Source organism: Miniopterus natalensis, chromosome 6, assembly GCF_054644295.1.
Source record: "Miniopterus natalensis isolate mMinNat1 chromosome 6, mMinNat1.hap1, whole genome shotgun sequence".
NCBI lineage: Eukaryota > Metazoa > Chordata > Mammalia > Chiroptera > Miniopteridae > Miniopterus > Miniopterus natalensis.
The window spans coordinates 80,254,597-80,270,465 of NC_142086.1; positions in this window are offsets into that span (position 1 = coordinate 80,254,597).

The following is a 15,869-nucleotide window of genomic DNA, read 5'->3' on the forward strand; positions in this document are numbered from 1 at the left end:
ATGGATATCTTTTGATAGCTAGGAAAGAAAGGAATATTTAGGAATACACCAGTAGTTTTGACAAATGACATTCTAAGGGATGCACAAAACTCTAAAGATTAATAAATAAAGTGTTATAAATATGCCTGCACCTTAAATACAGTTTGACAGAAGGGCGACTCTACTATTAATTAGTATAGAGTATCAATACTCAAAATAAAAATACAGGACTTAGATCTTAAAGAGAAAAATTATACTCCCCCCATTGGCAAGATCCAAGTGAATGTACAACTTCATCATTTTATTTTAGTATGAACTCCCCTTAGCAGACATATATTTTCACCTCAGCGATGGAAGCATTCGACACTTCTGATAGCCAGATGTCATTGTTATGTTCCTTTAACCTGATGTCATCTTCCTCAAACAAACTTCTGATTAAATTGTATCTTAACACATTTGTTTTCGATAAGGAAGAAATGTGTCAGTAATCCTCTTTAATTTTATACTGCTCATGACAATTCAGTAAACTGATATACTATGATATCCATTTATAAGTTTTACCCAGTTCTTAAGAGACAGGGTCTCTCTTATTGGTGTCATAACGGTAGGCTGAAAATCACACTACAAACAGTGATGACCATCTGTATGTCAAGTTAGGCTGTTCAGTCACCTGGCAGGCAAAAACACTTAAACTTCAGTCTCTTTCAAATTGCATTCTTTATACAATGGCCCAATTGGGGAGAAAAAGCATTGGTATATATTATGGCAGTCAAAAACTCCCATCTCAAATGCTTTGTTTCTCCAGAAGGTTAACACATGAAATTAGACACACAAAATGCATCACTCCTGCATGAGTGACAGAACTGTACATAAAAGTAATTTAAAAAAATAAATAAATGCAAAGCAGCAGATTACTGGACCTTCATTATAGAAAATGCTCTAGAATAGTAGAAAACAGCAAGCTCAACCTTACTGGATGTCCCAGTTTGCCTCAGTTCTGCGATAAGTTTAATCATGCATGGAATAAATGGAGCGACAGTTTCAAGAACTGAAAAGGGGCAAAGATTTTATCCTACTTCAAGGTAGCAAGTTAGTTTATCACAGTTCCATCCATGCTGGCAGAAGACACAGGGTTCCTTGGTCGGACACCATGGCATTCTAATTCATGGCCCAGCAGGCAGCATGAGTTTCATGTTCAGGGTGGCTCCCCTCGTCCCCAAGTCCCACTAGGCAACGCAGAGCAGCTCGGATAGATGCCGCATACACAGTGTGTTTGCATAACTGATGAGGAGCTCTGGGTTTAGAATCTCAGTCTCTCAATGCAGCTGCTCACAAACATATCTGACGTGTGCCCCAAGAAGACATTATCTTTTTTATGCTGCAGAAAGAAAAAGAAAAAAATCATCCTCTGAACTGGAGAGAAGACACATTTCTGTCTTGTGTAATAGAACAATAGACACTGTTCAGAAAACATGCAGGAAACCAAAACACCCATTGAGATTTGTCTTTCTACTCATGGACAGTGCTCATCGGCCTTTGCTGTTGAGTAGATATAGAATTCAAGAGGAACAATAAGGATTTCACAGAGAAGCTTTATGTCTAGTGATATTTTTACCTTGGTGATTAAAAAAATTTTTTCTAATTTTTTTAAATTGTCATATAATTTGGCAAGGGAATCTGTTTTTATCCTTGCAAAAATATTTAAAAATCAAAATTTCAATTTGTATATTCTTTATTCACTCTTTATATCATAGGTGTCAATAGCTAATTCCATTTCCCTTAATACTTATAAAAACTAAAAACAAAAATACCAAATCATGACACCTAAACCATTAATTATTAGCAAAGAGAAATAACTCTGCATCTGTCAAAGGGGTTGCCTTATGTATTCTTGTAGCCAAAATATTAATTTTAGTTGTTTTGAGGATCTCCTATGTCTGAGCATGGCTCCATCTTGCAAGGTTATTTGACCTTGATCCATCCATTTCCCTCACAAATGTACAAGAACTTATTTAAAAGGTGCATGCTTTTGGATTATAGTAGTAATTTTGAGCCAGCTAAAAAGTAGTATCATCTGTTACTGCATCACTTCTGTTCTTCTTCTGAATCTCTCATTTTCTCTATTTCAAATAACAGCATTCTATAGTCCTACTTATCAGTATTGGCTCCTTTAAAATCCAAGCTTTTAAATGTCGGGGCCCATAAAACTTGCTTTGGAAGACCTAGCTCAATAAATATATGTCAGTTTCATTACATTCAACTTGATGATGGTAACATTTCTAAATACAGTTATCTGTAATAATCTAAGCACTTGACTAGCAGGAAGTCGCAAGTATTCCATTTGACTTTTGATGTCAGTTCAAATTTGGACATTGCCTCTTTCTGTAATAAGGACAGTACAAGTTAAAATTATTGTCCTTTCAATTTAGTGAGAACAGTAGATCGATCTTAACTAATGCTAAATTAACTGTCCTATTATGCAGTGAAAACCTTTCTTTCCGTATGGCCTTCAGGATCCTTGCTGGCTGAAAGCTCAGCACCAGAGGAGAGGTTTGGTGATACTGATCACGGCCTGTCAGTGGATAATTTCAAGAAGAATGATAGGCAATGATTATAACAAAAAAATATGGATTTTGTAACACTCAATAATAAGGAACTGCAATGGGAAATGTACTTTATAGTGAATGCAGTGCTTATCACAATTTAATTTCAAATTTCAGTATTTGGGGAAATTTTTATGGGGGAGAAAGTCAGTCTCCCAAATAGTTTAGAAAGCTGGGAAAGCTCGATGCATTAAGATTATCAAATGGAAATATCTCTTTCCATTCTATAGAGTTAAGGGCTTAACTGTTAGCATGGAGTTTGAAATGGTAGTAGCCTTTGGACATTTTGGAATAGAAATGAAAATCATTGCAATAGAATCTTGGAGATATCTTGTCTGTGACCAACAGTTTCCATTATTCCATGTCTCTAAAGTCCTAGAGTCTACTGACCAGTCTCTTCAGCAGCCTTTTATCCTAGCAATATGGAATTGACCTCTCAATTTTTTTTAAAGTATCTTTTCCTTGATTTTAACTTTCCATAAATTCATTTTCGTATTTAATCAAACTGCCCATCTGCTAAGTTGTTTTCTTTCCTTTTGACTTCTTGGCTTACAGATTTACCCACATGTTTCCTGCTCTCTGAGGTCCACCAAAATTGTCTTTTGAATTGTATTATTTTCATTAACAATTTTCTATACTTTAAAAAAGTTAAATGTACTTTGGTTAGATAATATATTATATATATAAAAAATAATAAGTTAAATGACAAAAGATGTGCTTTGAATCTATGCATTTCACACCAGTGTAACAGTTACCTACTTAATTAGCTTCCTTTATCCATCCAGAGTTTCTTTAAAAATATATAAGACACATATATTTTATTTGTCCATCTTTCTATGCAGATACAATTCAGTCCATAACATCAGGCAAAAGCATTAAGGTTTGAAGTGTGGTGTATTTTTCTGTACCTCTGCATCTATCCCCAGAGAAATTGATACCTGGGGATTTAGCTGCTTTGGCAGTGAAAAATGGAAAAAAATTAACAAATGACCTGAGTTTGAAATACAGCTTTAACTGTTTTTTTTTTTTGTTTGTTTTAGATGAGGTCCTTTATAAATTAAGCTTTGCTTGGCATGTACTAAACAATCTCAACTTTTAAGGTTTGTATTTTTTGAGTAAACTTTCCTCTGGTTTATCAGTGCTCCTTTAGAAATCTGAATATATGAATGGAAAATCAATCATCTACCACTGGTGGCCCTGGTATTATTTTGAAATGAAGCAGACAACTGTTTCCAATAATTGGGAACAAAATGACCTTTGTTGTTGTTGTTTTGTTTGTTTGTTTGTTTCTTTTTGGCAATTGAATTGTATTCTGTGCGCTCTTCAAAGTAACAACTGAAGTGTTTCCCTTGCTCTGCTAAAGTAGATAAGATACCAAATTAAATATGAAATGCGATCATTTTCCCTTTACTCGACTTTTTTTACTAGATTTTTCAGTTAAATCAAAACAAACAAATAGATATTTTATTAATAATTTTGTAAAATCTGATACAAATTTGGCAACAAATCATGAGACAAATAATGAGGCAAGCAGATGCAAACAACAGCAAAAGCAATCGACATTGATTCTATTTTGCATAACGGTCTGTGGTGGCAGAGCTGTAGTTTCTGATGATTAGTGCCTCAGGAAAACAATTTAGAGAAATCAGTGCACTATTTATTTTTTGTGTCTCTTCAATGACTGGAGAGAATGTTAAAACTGTAAGTGACAACGAAATCAATCTACATATATTACAACCAAATCAATCCTTGCATTTTATTTATTTTCAAATTTAGTACTGTGTGAAAACTACCATAACAAACTTACTGCATTGGAAAGAATATAAATACTTAAAATATGTATCATATTTTAAGAAATAACAGTGAATCATGTAAGTAAAATTAGTATTTTCTGTTACAAAGTTATATATACTATGAGTGCATAATACTAGTAGTGTTAGTATCCATCCTTTCTGTTTTACTTAATTTATTGTTGGAGGCATTTAAATGTCTTTATCTATCTGCACTTGAAATTGACTATAAAGCTACAGCACTTTTTTTCTTTTCCAATACTGTTGCTCTTGATGTGTTATGATTCTTAGACTCTTACTCATAAAAAGAAACATTTAAGACAAATTAAATATTGATGTTCACAGTTGTATTGTACAATATTTCATGGGCTTATACCAAATCATAATACCAAGTATCTCTTTGCTGATGAAAATTGTTTTTCTTCTCACCATATAAGGAAGACAGGCAAATAATTTTAATGTTGATTATCTGATATTGCATGGTTTATTTTATTTTTTTATTTTTTCAAAAATAAGCTGTTGAGGACTGCAAAAACATTGTTGATAGAGTAAGGTTTTCCTTAGACAAGTCAATATTCTCTGATTTTGAACAAATCTTGATGCCCCTTAGAAATATGGCAATATCTATTCTAAAATGATTATAATATTTTATGAGTGGGAGAAAATGGATATTTTTATTCAGCAACTGATTCTCTTTCTTACTATAAAACAAAAATTTTAAATTTCATTTAATGACACAAAATGGTTTTATTGAAATTTTGGGATTGACAGTGTCTTAGACCATTAACAGAATGGTATTCTATATAAGTATTCTATATAACAGAATACTATGGATTAGGTGGCTAAAAAAATAACAGAAATTCATTTCCTACCATCCTGGAGGCTGGGAAGTCCAAGAGAAAGGCACAGGCAGATCTGGAGCCCGGTGGCAGCCGTCTCCCTGGTTCACAGATAGCCATTTTCTTGCTATTTCCCTACATGCCAGAAATGCAAGGAAGTTCTATGAGATCTTTATTATAAGGACACTGATCCCATTCATAAAGGCTCCACTTAATCACCTCCCAAAGCCCACATCTCAAAATACCACCACTTTGGGGTTTTTACATATGCGCTTTGGAAGAACACAAACGTTCATTCTACAGCACATAATAAACAGGTGTATTTATACAAATAAAATGTTGTGTATTCCATAACATATTATCTTCAATTTGGCAGTTTAGGATTTGTTTCTTAAAAGAACACATTATTCATTTTTTATAGCTCTGCAAAGTACATTTTGGAAAATTCTCTATCAGTAATTACTTGGATTTGTGAGAGTGGTAGCATGGAGCACTTGAAAACAATGCATTAATTATCTCACCTTTCTTATACATTTTGTTCTATATTAGTTGTTAAAGTCATGGTGACAGTTGGCAATGGATATATTCACAGTTGCCACAATTTATATATCTTGTTAATCGGTGTAATATCAGAAGACTCTCCATGGGGGGTGGCAAAGGGAGAAGTGAGTTAGAAGACAAATAAATGGGTTGAGGCATGTTTCAGGGCAAATGCCATTAGAATATCTCCAAGGCTTAATGATTGATTAATAAACTGAAGCACATATATTCATGACTGCAGGGGTTCCTTGTGCCTGAATTCATCATAAGGTGAAGCAACAGGGGTAAGATATTTACCTGTGTGTGCAGTGGAGTTTGTAGCACAGGGATGGAAACTTGAAATTATGAGTCCTGGGCTTTATCTAGGGCATCTGGAACACTGACCTCTCTTCACTTCCAAAGAGAGGAGAAAGACCTTTAAAAAAATCCTCTCTGTGAGGGCAGCGGAAGGACCTTTGGTTCTATGAATCCTGGAATATAAACAAATGTGTCCGGGAGAGAGTTTCAAGTCATCTAATGGTTTATTATCCCTGGAATGCACAACCCAGTAGCTGAGTAATGTTTGGAGAACCACTTCAAGTCCCAGAGGAAGTGCTCAGAAGGCCAAAGGGGACCTGAATATGAGCATCGAGAACAGGAAACTTCAGTTAATTTCTGCAAACAGGAGACCGACAGCTTGTGTGATTACATTCAACAGAACCCTGGAGAGAGGGGTTGCAAAATCTTTCTGATTCTGTCACCTTCATTATTTCTGAAGTTTAGCTACATCAACAACTCAACCAGAGGTCTATTTATGAACAGAGGGAAATAGTTCTGTATGTGTAGGATCTCAGTATGAATGCAAAGAAAAATAGCAACCTATATGTGTCAGGACAGAATATCTACAATCCATGGAAAATAAAGCAATTACTAAAGGAGACAGATAACCCCTGATGTCCTGGAGCTAAAATCAAAGTATGAACTAAATGTTCAGTAGATGAATTAAAGAAAAGGTAGCTAATCTTGTAACCCATATTATAAGCTTAGAAAATATAAATGCAAGACATACCACAAACACAGAGCAAAAATACAGACATAGAAATCATGAGAAAAAACACAATAGTCTTTGAGCCAGCCAAGAGAACTAACATAAAAAATAGGATCCTCTCATTAAGAAAGAAAGGAGATATTTAGGAGAGAAAAAAAGTACAAGAAAATGTCTTGAGCTGACTGAGTTTGCAGATCAGATGGAATTTATCCAAGATCCAGTCTGGGCTGATAAACAGAGGCATACAGCTCTGCATATCCTGATATTTAAATAAAAAATAAGACAAATAATAAATGACCACTTCAAATGACTGCTTTCAGGTTGAGAGAAAACTGAAGAAAAAAAAAAATAGAAACAGACTGTTTTACAGATATGTTTTGCCAAATATTTCAGGTCTAGAAAGTTGAAAATTATGCAAAATGCCCCAGGAAAAAAAAAACAAGAAGGGAAAGCCTCAACTAATTTTGTAAAACTGGTTTAAGACTGCTATCAAAACCAGTTAAAGACTACGTGAGTAAAGAAAATTTGAGGTCTCTGTCATTTAAGACCATTGATACAAAAATTCTATCTTGGATAAAAATGAAGATCGTTTTTGACCAGATTGGGAATTTTAGGAATAAAATATTAATATAATATTACAAAATTATTTCATTAATATGGTACACGATAAGTTAAAACCATATGGCTATCTTAATAAATACAGAAGAGCATTCTGTAAAATCCAACATCCATTTATGATTTAAAAAGTAAAAAATAAATCTGTTTCAGTCAGTAATGAAAATCTCTAAATCTTAACCAAGGCATCTACAAAAACCAAAAGCCAACATCATAGTGAACGCTAAGTACTGAATCCACTGCTGTCATGATTAGGTACAAGGCAAGGACACATACCATCACCTCTTCTATTCAACATCCTTCGGCAATGATTTTATATTGTTGCAGTAATAGCAGAAAAAGAAATATATGAATTTCTAACTTAGACAATTAAACAAGATGTGATTTAGGGACACAATGTGAGCGCTAATGAAATAAAATAGTGTGATTAGCACAGTCAGTGTAACGGCTGTCCCGGGAGAAAGGGAAGGAGGGAGACATGCTGATACAATCAAGAATCAAGACAGGGCAATTCAGACATGACATGATTCTGTTTCTTAAATCGGATGGTAAATACACTAGTATGCTTTTTTATTGTTGCTGTTTAAACTGTGTATAGAAATTATACATTTTTATGAATAACATGTCCCATAAGAAAATTCTACACTGGACACAGAGACAAAAGTATACGAGTTTAAGGTCACTCCATGGCCCATTCAGGGCTTTCTTCCACTGAATTATATGGCTTATAAATTATTGTAATTCCAGACATTTTTACTCACTACAATATTCATTCGGATAAAAACCTTTTAAAATAACCCAACTTTCAACACAGCTAAGCACCTTCCCTTATGTCTTATCCAGCACCTGGATATGGTGGGTCTGACAAGATTAATGGATTCATGAACTAACTCATTGCAGACCACAATTTGGGAATGTTGTCCAAATCACTACAAATTCAGATTTATTTCATTACAGAGAATCTTTCAGAAGATGTTAATAATGCTTTCAGAAGCAATAATTTTGGTTTAAATTCTACTTTGTAGAGTGGAAAAGGAGTGATCATAAGGACAAGAAAGGCATAAATTGACCAACGCTATAGTTTAAAATTTAAAAATACCTATTAAATCACATTAAGAACTGAAGATACCTTAATTGTATTATACTACATTAACTAAACCTTACACTGAGAATCCTGTTGATTAGCTAAGGATTTAATATTTGACCCTTGTAAAAATACAATCATCTATGCTACAATTTTAAGTATATAAGTTAACATGATGTTAAAACAAATCAAGTAAAAATAATGTTCACTTTGTCCTTAAATTAAGCAGCTTGTTCTTATATTATTCATTATCTTTAAATTTATTTTCACTCAATATTTCCCAGAGATTGAAATTCCAAATTTAAATGCAGATCTCCTTTTATAATTTTCTGTACATTTATGAAGATGCACTGCCCTCTTTTGAACAAAAGCAGTTAAATTCAAGGTAAAAGCAAAGCAAAATGAGAACTCACAGGATGAGAGAGGGAGTGGATGCTGAAAAAACCAGGCCACCTTTCCCTTTTCACAGTGGATTAAAGGGTGCTTGCTGCATTGGATTTTAATTTCTCAGAGCCAAACTCCCTTTTGTATATGTGTCCCCTTTGGTTTACTTTCATGGATGCATTTGAACACAGCTCGCTGTTAGAGAACTTCCATGCATCTGGGAAGCCTCATCTCAAATATATCTAATACTTAGAGTAATTATAGGATTCATGTGGAAATTTCATAATTGTGAAAAGGCTTCTTTTCTTATTTTCAAAGAAGCCCTGAGACAGCCTGACAAAGAAGCCTAAAGCCACCTTTTCCTTGGATATTGACATTGTAGATGTTTTAATCACTGGTTCTTGAGTGAAAGTAGAATGCAGAATGGGGTAACCCTGTAATAAACAAATGTACTGCGGTTACTGTCCTAAACATAGTACTCATTGATGTTAATTTTAAAAAATAGTTTATTTCTTGCATTCATCAAGCCCTTTTCTTCTGAGATGCAAACATATACTCCTTTGGAAAGAGTGGGCAAAAGGATCTTCTGTCCTCTGAATTTTGCCGTTCCCTGAGATAAGAGTCAGGTAAGCACATCCTGGTCCTGGACAAATGTGACTGAGTTAATAAGGTAGCTACTAGTGAAGGCGCTTCGTTGGTGAAAAGAATGGAAATAAGATTGGAGGTACAATGAATTAGCATCCCTTCTGTTGCAAAGGAACAGGTACCTTCACTCCCTGGACAGGATGGCAAAGTGAGTCACCAAGGAGTTGGTGACTTCAAGTACCTGCCTGATAGAAACAGGGTGGAGGAAGCAGATGAAACCAGCTAAGAATCAGGGTCCAGCTAATGGGTAGAAGCAGGGAGGAGACAGGAGCACCGAGGGGCTGTGCTCAGAGTTCAAAGACACAAACAAGAATCGAGGTCAAAAAGGGGGTGGTTTCTCATGACCCCACTCTCAAGAGTGGAGCAGGCTTTACTCGGTACAATTTCCAGCACACTTGAACCACAGATCTAGGAAATGCAAAACAAAACTTAAACAAACAAAAAGTAATCAAACAGCAACAGCAAAAGCCTAATGACCATAATTTAGGGCATGTCCTACCTAAACGGGGAAAAATTGTTTCTCCTGACAGACTAAAGATTCTCCCAACTTATGTGAGACCCCTCACAAAATGACAACTAGAAAAATCCCCAGGTGCCTAGTTCATTCAGGCTGCTATAGCAAACTGCCAAAAACTGGGTGGCTTATAAACAATGGAAATTTACTTCTCACAGTTTAGAGGCTGGAAATACAAGATCAGGGTTCCCCTATGATCAGATTCTGTGTCTGGTGAGAGCCTGCTTTCCGGTTCATAGGTGGCTTTCTTTTCACCATAGCATCACATTGAGGAAGGGACAAAGGGGCCTTTTCATGCCTCTTTTATAAGGACACTAATCCCAATCGTAAGGGTTCCACACTCGTGAACTAATCACCTCCCAAAAGTCACACCTCCTAATACCATCACCTTGGGGGTTAGGTTTCAAAATATGTTTGGGGGAGGGGAATATTTAGTCCATACCGTTAGTTTTAACTGGATATTGTTGACATGAATGTCTTTTTTTGTGCGTGTTTTTTCCAGATTCCAAATCATCTTTAATTAATTGATTAAGTCCCCATTGAAAGACTCTCTCTTTTGGGGGCCTAAACATAAATAGGCCTTTAAGAACTTGGAGAAAACTCTTCAACAGCCTTTTCACCTAGACATCCTACTAAAAACACCTTTTACACACACAAGTGACCTAGAATCCTTGGCATTTTAACTTGACTTCAGAAGAAATATAAAAACTCGCTGCATACTATAACTCTATCCTTGATGGGGTTTCAAAGGCCTATCCCCTTTGTCTTAGGGCCATAACTGTCATTCCAAAACTCACTGATGCTTTTACTGAATTAGTTCTTGGTTTCCCACTTGATTTCATGGTTCCCCACACAGTACATACATTATTACTAACTGAGGAAATACAATGCTTTTAAGCCAGTACATAGCCTTTTATCGGAATCTATTGTTTTTTCTCTCTCACGTCACTGTTCTCCACTGTAATACCCTGAAGGCTGCCCTCCACGGTCCTTACCAGAAGGCTAGGTTACTCACTGTTGCCTTGCTCACTTAGGCAAGTTTATCTTGCTTACGTTTATTATAGATTTTCATGAGAACAGTGACCTAGTATTACTCTTTGATGGATCATGCCTCAATGCTGAAACTAGAAGTTAATAAAAATCATGTGCTATTACTAATATTATACAGCTCTCTGAGATAAAAAAAATCAGTCTAGATGGAAGAAATTATTGGACAAACTAAGGCTCATCAACTAATTAATAGCTATAGGTTACACATATATAAACAGCAGATATGCTTTTTGAGTAGTACATGGCCTCTGCTTTAGGAAACAAAAAGGTGTTTCTAAGTTCCGCTGGAGCCCCCATTAGAAATAGACAAGTTAAGGAGCTTTTAAGTGCATACCTACTTCCAAGAAAGGTAGCTCTAATGAAAGTTGAGGCCAATGCAAAAAAACAAAACACAAAACACAAACAGGTAAAACCCTAGCAGATTATTATTACACTGAACAAGTATGTTAATCAAGATGAAGTCACAATAAATTACTTCAAGCAAAAATACCTGTAGTGATTCAAAGAGGACATTATAAAATAGTACCATTTATACACTGATTCTGAAAAGGCGAAATGGGGAAAAAATATGGTTGGACCTTCATTCAGATCAAACTGCTGCTTGTTGGCACCAGATTAATTCTAATGGATGTTAGCTAAATTTCTACATGAAACTACATGTTGCAATACAGCAACTTCGTTAGTTGTAAATTTAAAAAAAAAATGGGAAAACAGTAAAAAGACAGCTAAAGTTATTTAAGTTATGTGAGATGTCTCAACCACATAATTCTGAAAAAAGTTTAAAGGTGGCACATGGTCAGAAATCAAAGCCTTAATGGGCAATTTGGACATCACCAAATGCAATTCACCTGGCTTCTGCTATCTATGCAATATGAATGTTTTAATTATCATATATCTCTTTTTAAAGTGGATTGAACCATTTGTTTTCTGAAAAGCTGCAGTTTTTAGAGTTGTTAAAAAACTGTTTGATTTTGTGTTTCCAAGTCTGGGGCATTCCAACGTTTATATCAAGTGACCGAGTCACACACTTTAAAGAAACCATTATCAAAGAACTCTGTACAAAGATACCTTGACGAAACTGTAAAACCTACACGGCACATTCCACGCACAAGCAGACTACGTTTCACTTACCACTCACAATCTTCTGGAAAGGTTGAACCAACCAAGGTATCTATGTATAGCAATTGGCAAGATTTAAGAAACTCTTGAAATTTCTTGTACAAGATAACACCCTGGCCCTTGTACTTACACAGTCTACTCAATCTGTTACCCACATTCATTATCCCTCTGTGAACTGATAACTGGAAGGCACATGCATTCAGTCATTTTACCTCTGATACTAGACTCTGCCCTGCTGGACACAGACATGGCAAAATATTGCCAGGGACTTGTGTACTATAGCAAATCTCACGAACGACTCATGGTTGTTTTCCCACAATATCTTACTATACTGCTTTCTCATGATTCTCAATCATGAGATTTCACAGACTGAAAAAGTAAATAAAAGAAAAACTACTTTTGAAAGCCATTGGAAAGAATCTTATTAGGAACTGTTGAGAAAAAATACAAGTGACACTCCTGGGTGTCAATACTTGGGTTCAGATTTCATAATGAAGATACAATCTTGATTTCCAAACAATTGGAAGTCTACTCTAAGAGAGGGCTTTAAACTAAGGATTCTCAGAAATTCTCTGGAAACAATCAATCTTTAGAACTATGCAGCTAAATCAAGATATTAGAACACAAGAAAAATGTGAGATAGTGAAAAACTCCACTCCAAGGTGTTGGATCAAGATGCCTGTCTAATTCTGTTGTATTATATTTATGTGCTTGTTTATCATTTTTTTTGTAAACCCTTTGTTGTTACCCACTCATTTAAAAAAGTGAGCTTTTTTCCTAATTTTTTTCTTAATCTTTATTATAGTTGTTAGGTCAGAAGATATTTCATTCTAATGGAAATTCTTAGGTTGTCTCAAATCCTCAATCTGAACTGACTGCTATATATGCCATCTGTCACTAGACCTAAAACATAAAACACTCTAGGAAAATTGGACTTCATTAAATATGACGATACATAATTACAGCCCATGGCATTTTCACTTGCACCTACATAGACAGGTGATCTTCAAAAAATTAACCTGTCACCTTACTAGTGCCCCTATCTCTACCACCACCACAAAGACCAATTATTATAATTTATTGATTAGACTATAGATAATTTATAATTTTAATTCAACAAACTATGTAGGAAAATGAATCAATGTCTTACCTCTTGAAAGAGATGAATAGAGACCCAAATATGCAACCCAGCTCATGTGAGCCATTGGATCTGACCAACTGTTGCAAACAACATTTTTCCCCTCTGTATTTTTTTCCTGGATTTCCATGGGTCTCTTTCAGATACTACTCTTTTTCAGCAAGAAAGCCTGGTCCTATTTGCCTCAGACTACCGGTGATGCCTTTTAGGAATATCAAATCCAAGAATTGTCTGTAAACAAAGACCCTAATTCTATGAATCATCAAAGCTGAAATTCTGACTGAGATTCCAATTTCCAGGTTGAAGGCTCCCTTCATTATTCAAGCACTGTAGGTGAGGAAATTACTTACTCAGTGTATAGGTGAACAATCAGAGCAGTGCTCCCAATGGAGGGAATCATACATACAGGAAAGACTGTGAGAATCTTATTAATAAGTCTGGCAGAAGATATAAATAATACCAACTCTACTTCATAGAATACACATCAGTTTCAACTAATTGATGTGAACAGCGATAGACAACCCTATTACTCTATATTTTTTGTTGGCTAGTCAGGATGTCATTTGTGGCATTGCTAGTATGTCCTGCTGTACTAGGAAGTACATTGATGATGCAGGCAAAGTAGATTAAGCCATACATTACTTTAAAGAAAAAGCTACACAACTGATCATCACTGCCTATGGGATTTACTATCCGGGCCTGGGTTGGACAATAGTTTTTTGTGTTTGTCGGTTTGGGCTGCTGTAACAAAAATATTATCGATTGGGTGAGCAAAATAATAAACATTTATTTCTCAGAGTTATGGAGGCTGGGAAGTCCTACATCAGCATACCAGCAGTTTTAATGTCAGGTGAAAGCCTTCTTTCTGGATCACAGAAGGTCTCCTTTTTGCTGTATTGTCACATGTTCCAGAGAGAGAAAGGGAGAGAAAAAAAGATTTTTTTTTAAAAAAAGAGATCATCTATTTCCTCTCTCTTCTTATAAGAATTCCTCTCTAGTGAGCTATTTACCATCATGAGAGCTCCAACCTCCAGACAGCATTACCACTCAAAGGTCCCTCCTCCAAATCCCAGCACACTGGGGATCAGAGCTTTAACACATGCATTTGGAGGAAGGGCCAAACATTCAGTCAATGGCAGGGTTCCTGATCCCAAATTATCATACTGGTCATAATGCTAGTTCATTGTCATTCATCTAGAGCCTTAAATTCTTCTGTGTAGCTGCTCTCTGATGAAAACATTACCAAGAAAATACATTAATAAAAAACCTCAAGAAGATCTATGCATAGTTACTATGGAGACAACTGAATGCTTCCCAAGCAGATAAGACCTGGACCTCTCACATTTCCTTGATTGGTAAACATCTCACAAATGAAAAATAACTAAAAGGAGAGACTGCTGTACTGAATGTACAAATAGACAACAACCAAACCGTGTATGAGAACTGGCCACTGACGCACATCCTTTGCAGCGTCCAGCCTTTGCAGCAATCAGGACAGAAGGGTCAAGAATTCATCAGTGTCTGTCACCTTTGTTATGTTTGTCCTCATTTCCAACTCAGGCCTAATCGTAGGAAGTCAAATATGCTCCCCAATTAATCACATAGGACATCCTACTTCTCAGCAGCCCCCCACCAGCTTCCTAATGCTCACAGGTTCCAATCGGAGCTTGTCTGCAGCTTTCCCTTGTTTTTACTATAAAACATTCCCACTCCTCTGCTTGCCTTTGAGTCTCCGCCAAATGCAAGTGATGGCGGCTGATTCCCTTGTTACAGGAAGCTCTGAATAGATGGGCCCTGTCTGTTCTCATTTGGGTGGTCTTTATTTTTATCTATAGTCGCATCCATTGGTGTCTCTCTCTGATCCATTCTTCACTATGGCTATAATTTTCTACAACACTAGTCCTATTTCCAGCGCCACCCTTCCATGACGCCTGCTCCAGCGTGAGTACAGTCCTCTATATGCCACCCTCTACTGAGGACTCACAGTTCGCCATCTGACCAGCAGTCACAGGAATATCTGTAGCCACCTTATTTCTGGGGCCAAGGTCCCGACACTTATCCTGGGTCAGTGACTTAATTCATTTATGCTTTATTTTACTCACCTGTACAATGGGAATAATTGCTTTATTTACCTCATCATATTGTTGACTGTTGAGAGATTTAAATAACATATTCCCATAAAGGGTTTAGCAAGGGAACCAAATGCACACGAAGCTCAATAAAAGGTAGCTATTATTATTAGCTATTATTATCAAGGCTAAACTCTGATAACATATATCCAACATTATAGAGATTTCTCCTCCAGTTTAACGCATGGAATTTTATCATTTCATAAATCAACTTTTTATATAAAATAATATTATCACATGGAACCCTCTCCAATTTAAATATTTTACATTTAAATTAAATATATACAGCTAATGATCAATAGTAGATAGCAGAAAAATATTCAAAATTATACAATTACAAAGTACAACTGTTAATGTTGTACTAGTTATATAAAAGGCCCTTGGAGAGCAAATTCTATTTACCTATGACCATT